General features: G+C 43.0%; 1 protein-coding gene and 1 long non-coding RNA gene across 3 annotated transcripts in view; one reads left to right on the top strand and one right to left on the bottom strand.

Moving 5' to 3' along the window:
- Positions 1 to 1,308: 1,308 nt before the first annotated feature.
- Positions 1,309 to 4,518, bottom strand: LOC121670775. The gene is made up of 2 exons (XR_006018261.1): positions 4,204 to 4,518; positions 1,309 to 1,680 (listed from the first exon to the last, which is right to left on the bottom strand). It is a non-coding gene; the product is annotated as an uncharacterized LOC121670775 (long non-coding RNA).
- A 68-nt stretch (positions 4,519 to 4,586) lies between these two features.
- The window catches only part of CYFIP1 (cytoplasmic FMR1 interacting protein 1), a 75,293-nt gene continuing 63,381 nt past the window's right edge, over positions 4,587 to 16,498 (top strand). For both annotated transcript variants that reach the window (XM_042041291.1, XM_042041301.1), the window contains exon 1: positions 4,587 to 4,721. The gene's annotated coding sequence lies outside the window, so the exon portion shown is untranslated. The remainder of the gene's footprint in view (positions 4,722 to 16,498) is intronic.

The raw sequence follows: 16,498 nt of genomic DNA, 5'->3' as shown, positions 1-16,498 counted from the left end.
TAATTCTCCAGTGCTTTCTTTGCTGTTTAGTTTTAATAACCCCTAATTAACCACTAGGTCCTTGAGGACCTTTGCTTGTGTCAAACTCTGGATATAAAAAAAGTTAGCAACCAGTTGTTGATTGGATGGTTTCCATGGGAGCATGGATTAAAGATAGCAATGCTAAATTACAGGCTGATTAAAAATATTTTAAAAACTCCTCTGACGTGCTTTTTAATCTTACTAACTAAAGATTTGCAAATCTTTCAGCTTTCCTCTTGTACTACTTTGCACACTTAAAGAAAAACCTTTCCTCACTGATTGAATTGGTATTTACTGGCTGTTGTAGTGTCTTGTTGCTGCACTGTGCATTTATTGCTGGGAAGGCCGCGCAGGATCACAGGTCCGAGGGCCTAGAGAGCTAATGAAGTTACCAGTGACAGAGGGGCAGGGCTGGGGTGAAGAGTGAGGGGGCTGAATTGCCTAACATACATGCCCTAATTTCTGCACTGATATCATGCATGAGCAAAATGAATGTAATTCATAATGGAATCAAGAAAGTATTTAAGGTGTGTTAATGTCTGTCAGGGAGTTGGGTGAGCTCTGGTGTGGTTTGGCAGCACAGTGTGCAGCAGGCTTGGAAAGCTGAGTGGGGGGACACGGGCCCATTGTACACACATAAAGAGTTAAATCCCTCTGAGTTAACAATAGAGCTTTGGTCTAGTGCTTCAGGGAGCTGGAAAGCAGAACTAGGGAACCCTGCTTGCACAGATCCATTTCAGGTGCTGTCACTTAGCACTAAGAGGGAGATCAGAACCAGAGAGCTGCAGGTGTCATCATGTGCTAATTAGTATTTATGAATATGCAGCACACCTGCTGTTGTCAGCTGTGCTCTTGGCAGGACATGGGCACTTGGGGGTAGGACTCTGGCTTTCCCTGGAGTTAAAGGTAGCTATGGGTGACCAAATCACTGCATTTGTGTAAGGCCTTGTGAAATGGAGGGCTACTGATAGGAGTTATGTGTTTAGGTAGCTGGTGTAGGCTTCTTGCTGTGGGGTCAGGTTCTCACTTTGCTCATTGAGGCCTCTGCAATTCTGCTTTATGCTTGGTCTCTCTTGCTTCAGCTCTCCCAGGTGCTGTGCCCTCTGCACAGGTGCCCATCTCCTGAGAGCTGAAACAATGGGTTACTGTATGTAGTGTGGAAGCATATAATATTTTTGTAACCTTGCTGAGCTTTAAACCTTTTGCCATGCATGACACCAAGTCTGGGCTGACTTCTGGTGTGAAAAATCTTACCCAGTTCTTTAGAGTATGGACAGGTGGCTGATATGTTGCCAGATGTTGGATTTAATTTTTAAACTGATTTATAGACAATTATGTATTTTCTTGTATGATGTCCTGTTCTTGAGGTCATTGGGACCATTGCGTATCATGATTTTGTAAATACCTTTCTGTGTCAGGTCATGACAGTTTCCTGTGTTACCTCGTTTCGGAGGATGAAAAATCTCTGAACTCAGCAGGTAAGAAAAATAAATAAATAGCTAGATATGTTGTTAAGCTTAAACACCAAAATATCTGCAAAACCAGAGAGTAACATCACCATCTTAGACATAGCGGACACCCAGTGGTAGAACCACAAGATTCCTGTTGAAGTTCTCTGGCTGCTGTGGAATGGAACTCTTCTGTGTAATCTGTGGGTTCCTGGAAAAGAAAAGCCCAAAGAAGGAAAATGAAAATAAAGTGAAATTAGCTGGAATTCAGGAAGTAGACCTATGGCTGTCCTGTAGCATAGTGCCTTGAACAAAGGCTTTATCTAGTCTTCAGACAACTGTATTAAGCTTGTTACTACCATATTATCTGATACTTGTGTGGTTTAGGTGCAGGGTACATAAATTGCCAGGAGCATGATATGTTAGTGTTACAAATCTTCCTACAGATTGTTCACAGGCATGGGTTAAAATCAGGTTAAAATAAATTCCACTCAAGAAAGGATCTCAAACTGCCCTAAGTCTAGCCTGATAAAAAGCACACCTAACTTCCGCTGGCTATGGTATCAGTGACTTGTTTGGGAATATGTAGATACATGTATCTTTAGCTACACCTAGAAGGCCTGTGTTCAGTGTGGCAGGGATAACTGAGAAGGGCGAATACAGCAGACGGAGAAGCAGGGGAAGAAGAGGGGACCTGCTGAACGTCTTTAATCAAGTACTGTCATTGCGCTACTTCAGTTCCACTGAAGTGGAAAAAACAGGGAGTTGTGGGGGCATTACAGAATTGAATCAGGCATCTGGAATGATGGTGGGCTCATTTAAATGGTTCCAATAGGCATGCCACGTTACGTGACACCATAGACATTCAGATGGTAAAATGTGATTCTCCTCTAATTCCTCTATCAAATTATAGGAAAAGCAACACAAATCTTGAGTAGCTGTGTACCATCATCTACTCTTTTGTATGACCTTATGGGTTGTTATAAACTGGTGTATAGGAATGCTAATAAAAAGCAGATTGCCCCAGCAATGGGGAAGCAGGTCCTTTGCCCACTCAGTATTTAGATGGAGATAGCAAGATCTGGGGCATCAGCCAATCCTTAGGACTAGCTGTTGTTTCCTGGATGGGATGGTGCCAGTTGGCAGTGTCTTGCTTTCATACAAAGCAGCTGCTCCTGGCACCAGCTGGCTTTCAGCAAGTAGGGGAGCCACAGTGGTGGTCTTGCTTGGGACAGACTGGCAGACTATGAAATATTGCCCATCTGGGGGCAAGCAGCTGTTGATCAGATCTCATGGGGAGCGTTCGACTTCACTGTCCTTGCTGCTCTGTTGTGGCCCGGTACCAGATGCCCCATTGCTGATGTAGGCTGAGTGGTTGCATTAAGACAAGGCTGTTCTGAATTTGCACTTGCTCAGGACAAGGAAACAAAACAAATCCTGCTTTACAGAGGTGAGTAATTTACTTAATCAAGCTCATTGTCCCAAGCAGAGTTTGCAGAAAAGGGCATAGGATGGATTGCACTGGAGACAATCAGGTGTCAGTTCAGAAACAAAGGCATTCAGCTCTGGTTGTATGTTACACTTCTGCTTGAGCTGGGTTAAGGAGCTGTGATGGTTGAAATGAATTCATTTGGTATATGCACTCAAAATTCTTATGAATATATACAGACAGAGATGAATAGCAGCCATGACCTAGAAAACTGTTTCATAGAAAAGACTATATTGCAGTACTAGGAAAAAACCATGGCTATGAAGATGTGTCTGTGATATGGTGAAATGATGATGATAACATTTTGCAATGATGCATAACTTCTCCACAAGCTGTGGAAATTCTTGATGATATGGAAAGGGTGGAATAATTGGATTAGATCATACTTGAAATAATGAAAACTGGGGGTCTAGGACCTTATCCCCACTTTTCAAAGGCTTTCGTGTAGATGCTATTATGAAAAGGTTATTTAAAGAAACTTGAGGCAGTACAAACTTTTTTGGGGAAAAACCCAACAACCAGTAGTGGAAGTAAAGCCCTAATTATTCTGTTCTCAGCACAAAAATCATTAATAGCACAGTGTCCCCTAAACAGCTGTTGAAAACAGAGACTTAAAAGTGCTTGCTATGGCAATAGTGTGCAGTTTGATGATAATTAGAGGGTTTTCAAGAGTAAATAAAATGTTGGATGCAACTTAAAGCGGACAAATACAAGCAAATAGGCTTTGATGAAAAACTGGAAGTTCCCATGCTCTCAGGTGACTATTCCCTACACAGAGTAGTTTGTGGATTTTCTCTGCCATAAAATAGCGGCTGGAAAGAGCAATCTTGACAAACTTGATTGAAAAAGAACGGGCAGTTTGATTTTGTGGTGCAGTGTCAAGTTCATCAGATGGAATCTTGAACAAATAAGAAGTAAAGCTGAACTTTAAACAGGAGAACACTGCATGGAAAAAGTAAGAAAACTTTAAAATTAGAAAGTCCATATGTTTGGTGTCGTTTACAGAAAAGTGAAAGTGGGAGGTTGTCAAACAGCAAAAACCTGTTTTTTATGGTTTTGATTTTAATGAAGTGTGGTTATTTCGGATACAAACACCACAGGCCTGAGCACCCTCCGCAGGATGTTTAAAGGGGTCCTGCGCGATCTCCTTTGATTTTTTTTAAGGTTAGGTTTTTCATCCTTACGGTTGGTGTCTTTCCCTCGCCATGCTACCACGATTATGAAGTGGGAAACCCCTCCACTGACCTGTTACTGCCGACCCCCCGTGCCCCTGGGGCGCTGGTTTTCTTTGCGGTGGTGCTGGGGCGGGCACCGGATGGCGTTATCTCTGGTTTGTACCAGTGGGCATGGTCGTCCTGCGCGTAGATTTGTGTTCCGAGAGACAGACTGCCCCGTGTCTAGGGCATAGAAAAAGTCGCTTTCATTAAAAGCAAAGGGCCAGTCCGGGACACAGCCCCGTTGCCGGCGGCAGCTCCGGGACTACTCCCGGCTCCCCAGGAGGAGGAGGAGCCGGGGCCGGAGCCTGCCGGGGGCGGGAAGGGGAGGCAGGTTTGGGATGAGGCGGGAGGAGGAGGAGTTGGAGCGGCAGGAAGGGTGTTTCCCTGCGCAGCTCCCGGCTGAAGTGAGTCAGACAGGAAACTCCCTGCCGGGCGCGGCCCAGGAGCGGAGCGGCCGGGCCGAGCGGAGGCCCCAGGCGGGCGGACAGACGGACGGGCTCCTCCCGCCGCCGGGCAGCGCCGTTCCCGGGAGCCGGCGGAGAGCGGGTGAGCAGCGCTTCCCGGGACCCGCCCGGCTGCCTTCGCCCCCTCCCCTGCGTTTGGGCGGTCATCTGTGGGGCCGGGCGGCGCCGCGCCCCTCTCGCTGGTAACTGCGAGCCCCGTACGCTTCTCTGGGGTCTGTTTATCCCCCCGCGCGGTACCTGGCGCTCCCCGGAGCTGGGAGGTGCCGGCGGCCCCGCGGGGGTCCCGCTGCTCGGGCGGTGCCCCGGGGCGCGGCGAGCAGGCGGCCGTGGCCTCGGGCGGGTCAGGGTCCCTCAGCGGTGGTTACCTATAAGCCACTTCTGGTTTTTATTTCTGGGTGTAGGGTTTAGCTTGTTCTCTCTCATGCGTGGCCAGTGTGTCTGCAGCACTCGGGTGGTCAGAGTTCTGCCTCCTAGGCTGTCCTGGAGCGGGTTAGATGGGGAAAAAATAAAAGTAAAAAAAGCTCTATGCAGGTTCATACCCCACTTCAGAGGAAGGAGGTGATCTATCGTGTCTGTCTAACGACGTGGAATAACTTCCTCATGAGGAACCTGAGAATTATCCAGTTAAAATAACTATTCTGTAATGACAGCAGCACTATAAGCTTGAAAATCCCCAGATGGTTGGTCTGGTACCCCATCCCTCCCCTCTAATGAGCAAAGGTGAAGACAGACATGCACTTCATCTTTCTGAGTATTCCTGTAGTTCATCATCATCTCTGCTAATCGTTTTTGCCTTTCAGTAGGCTCTCCTTGCCTTGATTTTTATTCCTGAGCTGTTTGATGGCAGGTTGGAGTAACATTTAGACATGTAAATGGTTGTTTGTGCCAGGAAGGCTGTTGGGAGGAAGTTGTCTTTGTGGGATGTAGCCAGTCTGCCTGAAGTGCTGGCTGGAGAGCATGTCTTGGAGGAAGAGGAAAGCTAGCTGGAGGAATTTCTTCTTAATTAGAAGGTCATACCAGGCTTCTTTGTAAACTGTGGGAAATGGAAAGCTTAGACTAATGAGCGACTCCAGTCCTTATTACATTCCAGTTACTTATTTGGCATAACTTTTTTATAATAAGCTTACCAAACATGTACATATGCAGTGTTGTTGAGTAGTGTTTTTCTCAAAATTGAATTTCTAATAATACTGTAATGCAATTCTGCAATCTCTGAATTATGTTTTTATTGATTGTACTTAAACGGTTTTATGCTCAGAGAACATCTGAGCTATGCGATAGAAAAAGCATTGCTGCTCCTTACTTAAGTTCTGATTCTTGACTTCCTTTAAGTCCCACTTCTACCTTTAAAAAACTTTTTTACTTTTGTAAACACAGAGTTTTTCCTGTTCTAATGCGAAAGGCTCTTTAAGCTTTCCTAGGCAACTGGTCTGTGAAGTCTGGCTGGTGTAGGCAGCCAGTTGTCTCTGTAGCTGCCAGGAGGGAGGAGGAGGAGGAATTTGGAAGAAGTCTGTACAGCATTGGGAAGGCTTAACCCCAGTATCATCAAAGCTTGCTTGGCTTGCCCTCTAAAAGTGTACATCAGTCATTCTTTGTAGCAGCAAAGAATGATTTTTCTTTCTTTCTTTTTTTTTTTGATAGGGGCTGTGTACTTGATGGAAAAATCTCTGATGTGCTTTGGTTGTCACAGCTAATTTATTTATTCTGAGAATAAACCTCTCAGAGTCTTAGAAAAACACTCAAATACTCCCACCCCCCCAACATTCCTGTTTGAAGATGGGAAAGACTTTGTTTTGTTTGCAGGTCTTGGTTTGTCAGTTTCTTTTGAGGGTCCTGATGTGGAGAGTGGAGTGGTGTTTGAAATATGTTCAGCTCTGCTAATTTAAAATTTCTCCCTTAGTAGATATCACAGCGTTTAAACTTAAATGGAGCCAAATTATCTGAGCTGTTAAAAAATCCCCAAAAAACAACAAACTATGTTATAAGAAAGGGAATGTTCCACAAACAATGCAGGTTTTTCAGTTTTTAACTTCTGAATATGTGACTCATAAAAAAACCTCGTAGTCCTTTAGCGATGTACCTGTAATATTCAAAGCATTCATTAGCAAAATTCTTGTTTCTTCCGTTTGCCTTAGATGGAAATGGTCAATTGTCCCCTGGGCTTAAACCAACAGATTCTTTTGGTCCATTATGCTGACTTTATAGTGTAATTAAGTAATTACCAGATATCTGTTCCAGCTTTGTGTTCTGCGTTAAATGTTTGTCAGATATACTCCTTAAATTTTGGATAGTGCTTTGTTTATTCATTCTGGGAGAGAATTGCCTTGGAAGGTGTTATGTTCCCAAGGGTAGGTTTTAAAATCTTGTTGTAACTCTCTTGTCAGTATAATCTGATTTTTATTTTAAAATTTGTTTCTCAAAGATTTCCAAGATATGCAGGTTGAGGTGGAAAATTCAGAGTGGTTGGAACCAAAAAGATGGAACAAAAAAATCCCCACAAAGCTCTTTTTTGTGGAAACAGTTGGATTCATCCCCTGGCCTGAAAGCTGCTAGAATTGCTTGCAATGCTGTACAAGAAAAAAATAATTTTAATATAATTTCCATGCCTGTTTATGTGCATATCAAGTGCATTTCATTTTACGTTTTTCATTTGCATAGTTTTTGCCCTGTATTCCTGGGGCAAGTTCTTCAGGTGGTTCCTTTGCTGTACCAACAAGTAAAGTAAACTGAATGCTGGGCAGCACGTTTTACCCTGGTGAGTCGGAAGTCAGCTGTGCGATTGACTTCACTGCTCTCAAACCAGTGACTGTGTGAGCTTGTGAATTTCCACTGTTTATACGTTTTAAAATAACTGCAGCTTCTATGGCAAGCCCCAACTTAACAAGCAATTGTGCTTGAACCAAGTTAAGTGCTTGTTTACCTAGGGATGCTGCAGAAGCTTGGCACAACCCAGGAGCAAGTGGCCAGTGAAGTGGATCCATCCATGTGCGCGGGAATGTGATTCATTTAAAGCAGTCTTGATCTTCCCTGCTGGCGTGTTCTCAGGAATGAAGGCAAAGAGGGAGTAGTAAATGTAACAGATTTGTAATTTTTTTGATCGGTAGAACATATACCTTGTTACAAGTGGCTTCTGGCAGACCTTACTCTTGAAGGCTATCCTGATACTTTTTGGCTACATTGTTTTTTGAACAGACAACAAATAAAAGCCACCTGTCATTGTCTTAGCTTTTATGTAGAACTGAGACAGTAACATGAAAGAAGGACATTTCAACGTTGCGAAATAGGACTGTATACCTGCAAAAACTCCCTGGGAGCTTGGTAATGGTGCTTTATATTTTATGCTACATACGTCAGTTCAGGATTCTTCTTTACTGCGCATCTGCCCTTAGAAGCTGACATTAGTAGGGCTCGGGGGCACACTTTGCTGTGTAATACCGATAACAGAGTGCGTATTGATTTGCTTTGTTAAAGCGTAATTCCATTAATCCACATCACTGCCTTTCTGGTGGTAAAATTAATGTATGATGCATTGATGAGACTTGCTACAAGAAGACAGAGGTTGCAAAATAGCAGTTAATCTTTCTCTTGGCAGTTATAAGATCTTTTGGGTAGCTCCTTATCTCTTGTAAACACACTGGCAAAAATCCTAAAGCTTGTTTTCTTCATAAAACTTAAAAGATTTTCTCTGTGTCAGTATGTACTGTTTACTGTCTACCTCTATTATGTCTGTAAATATATGTGCACTCACAAATGTATGTATTTGTGAAGAAAATCCTGTATTTGCACAGTTCAGTGTTTTTGGGGAGAAGTGGCTATCTTGGACTTACACTGTAAAAAGTAGAGTTGTGGTAAAGGTTGGTATGGCACAAATAATCATCAGGCATTTGCCATCTCAGAAGAAACCCCCTTTCCCTTAGGCAGACCATCAGCAAACGACAAGTGAATTTATAGTTGTGTAGCCTTTCTGCAGAAACACCATTGTGGGAGAGGTGATTTAAGGTTGTGGGCAGCCGAGTCGAGCACAGATCTGGCTTGGGGTGTTGGAGAGGGAGCCCATCTCCCCAAGCCTTCCTGGCTGGGAGATGGTGGTGGTCCCTGCCCCTGAGGAGCAGCACTCGTGTCCTGCTGCTCTATCCCTTCCCCACATTTTCTGTAGCTGTTTCCTTCTGCCAGACCTCTGCTCCTGCTGGCAGGGACCCCAGCAGGGCATCAGTCTGATGGCCTGGTGAGCTCAGGGAGAACTCTCGGGGTGGAAATCCCTTCATTGCTAAATTAGCTGCCTGCTGGGCACGCCCTGTGTGGGATTTAGCCAGCTGTGGTGTGCTGTAGATTTGCAGCCCTCCTAGTCATGTGTGAAGTCCCTGTTACACTCTTCTCAATGACTACAGAGAAGTACAAGTGAACATGGTATTCTTTAACTGGGTGGTTGTTCTCTGTGTGTTGCCAGGACAGGTGCTCTGGCATAGGCAGAGCTTAAAGTGAGTGCCCTCCTCAAGAGGGGAGGTTCTACATGTTAACTTTACTAAAGCTTTTCTTATTTCACATAATCAGGTAACATGTGTGCACTTGTGTTCTTGCTTTCATCAGAGGTAAATGCCACGGCAGCAGGCTGTGGTGCCCTCCTTTTCCTGGTTTGTGAGTGCTCCTAGCTTACAAAGCAGTTATTTGTGGGGTGAACTTGTATGATTTCTCTTTGCTTGAACCAGATACTGGGAGCTTTTCTCAGTTTAACAGTCTGTCTTTCAGCAAGCCTTTCACATGGCTGGTTTTTGCAGGTCTGCTTTCCAGCAGTGTTGGTCAGGAGGTAATAGAGTGACAAATCAACTTTTTAAAGCCAATAATTGCTCATTTGGAGGTAGAAAATGCCATTCCCTCTCCCCTCCCTCCACTGAAAGGCATCTTAAGAATTCAGGCAGTGTATAGACTTATGCTTACTAGATGACTCTCTGCAAATGATTAGCAGGGTTGAGTCTCAGTAATGTTCTTATGAATTACTGTATTCTAAAGTAAAAGAACGACAATTAAATGGTGCTTTTGATTTTAGAAACAAATAGATTTAAAAACCAGTACTCTGGTTTTAAACCAATGTTAGGACATGAGTCTCAAGAGCTGACATGCTAAGTAATGATTGCAGCTGTGCAACTGACACAAGGTGCTTTTGGAGATGCTTGCTTTATGCACTACACCTATACAAGAAATTTGTTTCCAGGGTTTAGATAAAAATATTAGTGCTGTACTCCATTTTAAAATACTTTAATTCTGATAGGGACATGAACACTTTGTTGTCAGGAAATAAAAATGCTGTTGACCTGAAGCTGTTTATAGCCTTCTTTCAGTATAGTTCTAATTATTTTAAGTTGATTCAGTGATATAAAATCAATAAGGAGAGTACATTGAATTATACATTTTGAGTGTGAAGTTCAGGCAAACTGTCATGACACATGGCTCAAGATAGATGTGAGTGCTTGTCAGGTGATATCTGAAGTAAAGCTTTGGATGAATTTTCACTGAAACTGCATATTTTCTTGTATAAAATATTACAGATGATTCTCTTCTACCCTGTCCTGTAGTATTTCCTTAGTTTCTTTAATAGAACTATTAAAGCATGACTTACTTCTTGTCTGATTCATCCTCTTCTCACAGAAATGCACATGGTAATTTTTTTTTTAACAGCTTCTGAAGCCTGTTGGTTTGGTTTTTGTTTTCTTTATACATACTGTAATTTCGCAAAATTGTACATTCTATCGTACTGATTTAGATATTAAATAAAAAGCTATTGTAAGCAGGGATAATACAAATTTGCCTAAAATGTCTTCCAACTTATTTTTCAGATGAAGCTGTGTAACTTTTTTTAACTGAAAGTGGAGAGTATTGTATCGTTGATTTACCAAGTACTTACACGTATAGAGAAGGAGTAGGAATGACAGCAGACAGCCTCTGTTTTGGAGTCGTTTTTACTGAAGCCTTTTTTTAATTTTTAAACTCTAAGTAAGGCAACACTGAAGCCAGATCTTCAGCTGCAGGCTTGCATTGAAAAAACGCACTGGATGTAATTAATGCCTGTGGTGTCATTGGGGGACATGTGCTGTAAGATGGAGCTGGATGCAAAATGCAGAGGCACACTGTGGATGGGAGACCTGGGGGGCTGCCCCTGCCTGGACAGCTGCCCCCAGCAGTGGTGTGGTGGGTGTGTCCTTCCCACAGGCAGCTGTGTTGCCAGGCAGACTCCTCTGAGAAGCTGTAAGACTGACCCTGGAGCAACCATCTCTGTAACTGGGCTAAGGAAGAGAGTGCTGTCCTCCCCTCCCTTGAGAAAACAATGTTGTTTTTCTTTATTTCTCTCCAGTGTTGTGAAATGAAAGTACAGAACTTACATGCTTTATCAGGAACTGTAGTGATAGGACAAGGAGCAATGGGTTCAAACTGAGAGAGACGAAATTTAGCTGAAAGATGTGGAAGAAATTCTTGACTGTGAAGGGTGGTAAGGCACTGGAACAGGTTGCCCAGAGAAGCTGTGGGGACCTCATCCCTGAAAGTGTTCAAGACCAGGTTGGATGGGGCTTTGAGCAATCTCCTCTAGTGGAAGGTGCTCCTGCCCATGGCAGAGGGGTTGGTCTTTAAGGTCCCTTTCAACCAAAGCCATTCCATGATTCTAAATAAACAGTTTGTCTAAGGCTGAGGGGTTGTGTTGTTGCTTAGAAGGAAATCTGAAGGCTCCAGACTCGTCTGTCTCTCCATCTTTGTGGCTCATCTCTTTTACCTGTAACGTGACAGTCCTCCATTCACTGGGGTGCTCAGTCCCCCATCCCCAGCTCCTTTCAGCCCATGCACACAGGTGTGCCCTTTTTGATTAAAGTACCAGCACTCTCTTTATTAGACACAAAGGGCAGCCAAGGAAACCCACGCTGAGCAGGTGTGAGCAATCTGTGATGGAAGACTTCATCCTGAGCTATGCCAGGTTAATTTCATGTGAACTTGCTTTCCTTTCTGCTTTCTGGGGTGGTTATTGCTCTTGCCGCTCCCTTTCTCATTCTTTGCAGGATGTTCACAGTGAGGGTGTTAGCTTTGTAAGAAGAGAGAGCTTTTCATGACTGCTGAACATGCTCTAGGTGCTGTGCTTCAGTGCTTAGCTTCTGTGCTAGACTTCAGTCTCATCCAGAGCACTGCTGTGCAGCATTGCTTCCTACCACCCATGCAGCAGCAGGATCAGGAACAGAAGTGCAGAAGAAGTACTTGTTGAGAACAGCTGCAGGAGAGAGCAGCATCAGCAGAATGCAAAAATGGCAGCAAACTGAGAAGATTAAAAAGGGGTGCAGAGGAGTGAACTGGGTAAGAAGAAAAGAACACAAAAAAGAGAAGGGGAGGGAGTTGGTCAAGAAGGTGAAATGGTGCAACTCAAAGGTGTAATACCAGAGAGTATTAATAGGGTAAGGCAAGTAAGTGTAGCAAGACAGATCTCAGCACTCCTAACCTAGAATGAAACAATGCTTAAATCTCTTAACTTCATTGCAGTTTGAAGAGAGGCCAAATATTGCAGAAGGGGGTTCATTCTCTATGTTAGTTAGTTCACTCAGAACTAACTCAGTTCTGTGAGAATTAATTAGTAAATCAATGCAAACCCTCTCAGCCATCTAGCCCCACCAACAGCAGTTTTTTTTTTTATTTTACATTTGTGACATATCTTGGACTTCAGACTTAGGTTCACAGATAAAACAATCCAAGCAAAATACCTCTGTGAATTCTTGTAGCACAAGTGCTATTGCAGAGAGGGTTGCATGTTACAGGACAAAATACAGAGACAAGCCCTCCCTCCTTGTTCATCTGAGTGGGATGCTTTTTGAGCAAATTTTAGAGGCTTAGGTTTCTCCTATGCCATTGCAATGGATTCTCAAAATAAGTGGAATGAACAGAATTAGTTTTTCATTGGAGTGTGTGCATCTTCTGCTTGAGCTTCCTACAGAGGGATAGCATTTCACCCTATATTTTAACATCAGGAAGTTGTATCTCTCTTCCAAAGCTTCAAGATGTGGGATGATGCTACAGATGCGTAGTACTGGCCAGGCTGCCATTCGAAATACCTGGTTGTTACTTGCTGCATCATCATCTACTGCAGCTGCTGCTGTTGTAGAATTAGTATGTGCTTGTCCATGTGCTCCTGCTGGCTTCTAACATGGCAGGAAAAGATAAATTCACTCTTGTGGTGCCTTGGTAGGAAAAATACAATGACTCCAGCCTAATGCTATGGTACAGGAGTGCTAGGGTTGCACTGTGTTCCCTAGTTGTGGGAGAGTTTTCTTACTGATGCTGTACAAAGGAGTAGCTAGTAGACATACACCTGGCGGCAGGTATCGGGAAAGGCAATTCTGGACTGCCATGACTCACCAGTCTTGATCTAGGCTTCATCCAAAGAGCTGAGACTCCCCCATTCATAACCTGCTGTGATGATAGTAGAGTGTCAGACCTTCCTTTTATAGGAAAGTGCTTGAATTCATCCAGGATATTGAAAGGGAAGTTACTTGACAAGCATAACCAATTGTCCTCTGAGTCCCAGTGGTCAATGTGCCAGCAAGCTATTTCAGCTGCATGACAGCATCCTTAGCAGTGGTGTCCTTCTCACCTTGATTATCCTGTGGGAGGAACAGTACTGGCTCCCAGAAGTGTGGCTTTTAGGTTGCATTAATAGTGCTGCTGTTGCTTACTGATACTGCCCAGAATTCAGTTTTCCAGGTGATAAGACCAGTGTATCGCTGGGCGCTTGAACCTTGTTTGCAAAGTTGTACCACAGGCATTGCTTGTGTAAAGAGATGGAAGGGATGGGGGTTGCTTGTTGGGATGTTTCCCTGCAGGGGACAGAAGCTGGACAGGTAGCAGTGTGGATTGCATGAAAAATTTGCATATGACTGAACACAAAGGGCTTTTCATTTAGGAAGCTGAGATTTTATTAAAAAAAAAAAATTCCATGCTATTAGCCTCATGTTTTTCTCCTAGTCTGTGCCTGCTTTTGGAAGCCTGCTTTCCTCCCTGCATCCATCCAGCAAGGGCAAGGCAAAGCAGTTAATGTGAGCCACATCACCCTGTAGGAGTCTAATGCTAAATTAATTGTTTCCATTATATGGCCATTCTTCTGGGACTTGCTGTGATGTTTGGATGTGATAATTCAGTGCTGGAATTTTTTTCTCTTTTTCACGTATTAAGCCTTTTTTAAAATTCCAATTGCAGATGTATTTTTGAAAGCTTAACAGTATGTCAAATCTGTTGCACAATGGACTGTCAGCTGCTGTTTGCTTTCTTCTGTCTTTTACTTTAATCAGGCAGGCCAGTAAATGATGTGAAAAGCATTTTTCTTTGCTCCTTCAGCTTATGCAAATCTGTTGCTTAGGAACGAAGGGGAGCTCCAGTCCCAAAAGGAACATCTTAGGCTGATCCGCTTGGCAGAAAGGCAGATTGTGCTGTCCAGAGCACACAAAAAGAGCATTCAAACAGAGAAGATCCATCGTGGTGCTGTTCTCTGAAGTGCTTTAGCTATCAGGGTGTTAAAATGTTTTCTGCTCAGTCTGAATTGATAGGTAAGCAGCTGAACAGCTGAGGTGTTTGAAATTTAATTAAAATAGAACTAAAAGGGAGTTTTTGAGAGAGATCTTGGAGGTTTGAAATAAATATGAATATTTTAGTAATTGCTGTGCTGTTCTTGGAAGAGAGAATCCATTCCTTTTGTTCTCTTCTCATTACAAGGGCCCTTTGTGATTGGAATCTCATGGTTTAACTTGAGTAGGAACATTACACAGAATATTGAATCAAATTTCCTTAATAGAAAAATGATTTAATTGATTTTCTGCAATCCAGTGGCATAGGAGAATGACACAATGGGACACAAGAAACCTGAAAATGTTGTGTTGCTATAGGGATAAAACTTAACTTCCGCTGCTGTGCCAACCAATTCTATTCTTGTGGGAATGTTGTCATTAGTTGCCATGGAGTTTACTGAGGTTGGTCCTGAAGAGCCCAATTCAGCAGGCCAGTCAATCATCTCTTTAAAAACACTTTCATTTGAATTTCTTTCTTTCAGTGTGTGGACTGTGGAATATCTTTGCTTCTTTTTTTTTTTAAATAATATGCTTGTCTTCTTCCTCTTTAACTGCAGTACATAAAATTTTCCCTGATTTTTGTAATAGAATTCTGTGCTTTTAAGTAGGGTAAGCTTTGATTGATTTATTTATTTATGCAAAAGACATTTTAAAATTATTTATTAATATTTATATTAATATTAATATAGAATTATTTATTTTAGGCAAAACCACTCATGTGGATACATATTTCAATTAATGGATTGCATGGCAATCTTAATCTAAGATTCAAAGGTTCTGCTTTTGCAGTCTTGGGAAAGAAGAGAGGCAATGTCAAAGGAAGTTGCTGTTTAAAATACAGACATGCTTCCTCTTTGTCTTATTTTGAGCCTGGGAACATGTACAAGCATTTGGAGATCAAATGCATCTATTTAAAAACAAAATGTGTCCAGTGGACTGCAAAAAGGCATGGGGCATCCCTTCCCAGCATCATTTTTCAGTCAAATGAAACACTGTTTTCATCTGCAAAGTCAGAAAATATTCAAAAGTTTCTACAGTCCACCAATTTTTGTTCATCATTGAAACTCCACCTTAATTAACTCACTCTTTGGCATGATCCCTCTCCATATTTTTAATATGAAATAATTTTTTTCCACTTAAAATTCCAGTGTTGGAGAGCTTTTTGGGTTGCATAGAGAATGCTCTTACCAAAACCAATTCCCTGGATGTCCCAAACCACCTCTGCTTTCTTGGGCTGCATTCTTGAGCTAGTATTTGCATGTGTTTTATTGCTGTTTTATATGCTGGTTTCTAGGCCTTACACTGTCCTGGGTGCAGCTGGAGGTGGGGTGTGCTGAGCACATCTGCTTGTCCTGATGCCTTTTCCTGGTCTTAAAATCAAGAGTCATACATGGTTAGAAGGGGAAAAGGGATTTTACTTTGGTATTTATTTTAAGGATCCTTAGGTGCACACGTCCAGGTCGTATGCATCGAGACGCACCCCGCCGAGTGTGCCCCCAACATTGGGTATAACATTATAGGTTTTACTAATTAGCATATCTGTCCAAGATTCCCCAATGAGAGGCTCAAGTGAGCCCCCCTCCCCAAGGAGCCTTCCCCTGGATGGTTCTATCTTGGTTTACAGAATGTGTTCTGGAGAGGACCTTGGGGTCTGGGGCACACTGATCCCTAGCTACGAAGCTTCTAAAATGTTTAGTCTCTTAGCTTGACAAACAAGTCCAAGAATGTGGGGAAAAAGCACTAAGAATACAGAAGTTGTAAAAAGGTATAACAGGGGTATAAAAGAAAAGGCAAAAAAATCTTCATGGTGTCAGTCCTACTCGTGCATTTGCACTCACAGGTCTCTGAATATTCTCTGGTAACTTCTCCTGCCTGGGGAAAGAGAGAGAAACTGTGCTCAAGCGGGTCAGGCTTTGCTAATCCCAGCTCAGAGTGTGGTGTGAGGCCCCTGGCTGCCAGCTGCAGCCCCGAACTGCTGATCCAACCCTTTGTGACCAGGGGCCCCAAACTCCCCTCTCGAGGGCTGGGAACTTGCCCTGCAGTTATGACGACCATAGGATATGTTTTTCCTGGACTGTTTCAGGCTGTTGGAAGTGTAACTGTCTGCATTTTGAATGGATGCATGCTACATTTACATACATAAACTCAGTTTTCTGTGAGCTTGTGGTTAAATGAGGTTAAAAGGATGTGGAGAATTTATTTTCTTTTTTTTTTCCCCCAAGAGGTGTATTTAAGATACTGGTATAGTGTGTAGCATGGTATCAAGAATGGTGAA

Source organism: Corvus kubaryi, unplaced genomic scaffold (assembly GCF_017639235.1).
Source record: "Corvus kubaryi isolate FWS band 111438036 unplaced genomic scaffold, C.kubaryi_AGA036_p1.0 133, whole genome shotgun sequence".
Classification (NCBI taxonomy): Eukaryota; Metazoa; Chordata; class Aves; order Passeriformes; family Corvidae; genus Corvus; species Corvus kubaryi.
Note: the sequence above shows the minus strand (reverse complement) of the source record. Positions and strands in the feature narration are given on the sequence as shown.